Source organism: Hylobates moloch, unplaced genomic scaffold (assembly GCF_009828535.3).
Source record: "Hylobates moloch isolate HMO894 unplaced genomic scaffold, HMol_V3 SCAFFOLD_9, whole genome shotgun sequence".
NCBI classification, from domain to species: Eukaryota; Metazoa; Chordata; class Mammalia; order Primates; family Hylobatidae; genus Hylobates; species Hylobates moloch.
Window position 1 is genome coordinate 34,363,033 of NW_026652284.1, and position 1,809 is coordinate 34,364,841.

The following is a 1,809-nucleotide window of genomic DNA, read 5'->3' on the forward strand; positions in this document are numbered from 1 at the left end:
TGTCAGAATTATTGGAGCTCCGTTGTGTATCATTTGTTTCTTTTCTCTTGCTGCTTTTAGGATCCTTTCTTTTTTTACTTTTTTTTCAAAAAACTAGCCGTTTTTTTTTTTTTTTTCAGAAAGAGTCTTGCTCTGTTGCCCAGGCTGAAGTGCAGTGGCATGATCTTGGCTCACTGCAACCTCCACCTCCCGGGCTCAAGCGATTCTCATGCCCCAACCTCCCAAGTAGCTGGGATTACAGGCACATACCATGATGCCCGGCTAGTTTTTTGTATTTTTAGTAGAGACAGGGTTTTGCTATGTGGGCCAGACTGGTCTCAAACTCCTAGCCTCAAGTGACTCACCTGCCTTGGCCTCCCAAAGTTCTGGGATTATAGGCATGGGCCACCGCACCCAGCCCCTTTTGTTATCCTTGATTTTGGGGAGGTTGATTATTAAGTGCCTGAGGTAGTCGTCTTTGGATTAAATCTGCTTGGTGTTCCATAACCTTCTTGTAGTAGAATATTGATATCTTTCTCTAGGTTTGGGAAGTTCTCTAATATTACCCTTTTGAATAAACTTTCTACCCCTATCTCTATCTCCTCTTTAAGATCAATAATTCTTAGATTTGCCCTTTTGAGGCTATTTTCTAGATGTTGTAGGCATGCTTCATTCTTTATTCTTTTTGCTTTCATCTCCTCTGAGTGTATTTTCAAATAGCCTGTTTTCAAGCTCACTAATTCTTTCTTCAGCTTGGCCAGTTTTGCTATTAAGAGATTCATGCATTATTCAGTATATAAATTACATTTTTCACTTCTAGAGTTTCTGCTTGATTCTTTTTAATTATTTCAATCTCTGTTAAAATTTATCCGATATAATTCTTTTTTTTTTTTTTTTGAGACAGAGTCTCATTCTATCACCCAGGCTGGAATGCAGTGGCACAATCTCGGCTCACTGCAACCTCTGCCTCCTGGGTTCAAGTGATTCTTGAGGCTCAGCCTCCTGAGTGTCTGAGACTACAGGTGTGCATCACCACGCCTGGCTAATTTTTGTATTTTTAGTAGAGATGGGGTTTCACATGTTGCCCAGGCTGGTCTTGAACTCCTGACCTCAGGTGATCCTCCCACCTTGGCCTCTCAAACTGCTGAAATTACAGGAATCTGATAGAATCCTGAATTTCTTCTCTGTGTTATCTTGAATTTCTTTGTTTCCTCAAAACAGCTGTTTTGAATTATCTATTTGAAAGATCACAGCTCTCTGTTCCTCCAGAATTCATCCCTGGTACTTTATTTAGTTCATCTGGTGAGGTCATGTTTTTCTGGATGGTTTTGATGCTTGTGGATGTTCATCAGTGTCTGGGCATTGAAGAGTTAGATATTATTGCAATCTGGGCTTGTTTGTGCCCATCCTTCTTGGGAAGGCTTTCCAGGTATTAGAAGGGACTTGGGCCCCAAGCCCAGTAATGCTATGGTTCTTGCAGACTCATAGAGGTACTACCTTGGTGGTCTCGAATAAGATCCAGAAGAATTCTCTGGATTATCAGGTGAAGACTCTTGTTCTCTTCACTTACTTTCTCCCAACAAACAGATTACCTCTCTGTGTGCTGAGCCACTTGGAGCTGGGGATGGTGTGACACAAGCACCCCTGTGGCCACCACTGGGACTGTCCTGGGTCAGACCTGAAGCCAGCACAGCACTAGGTCTCACCCAAGGCCCACTGTAACCACTTCCTGGCTACCACTATGTTGACTCAAGGCCCTATGGCTCGGCAATCAGCATGTAACAAAGCTAGCCAGGTTTGTGTCCTTTTCAGGGTGGCAAGTTCCCCCAG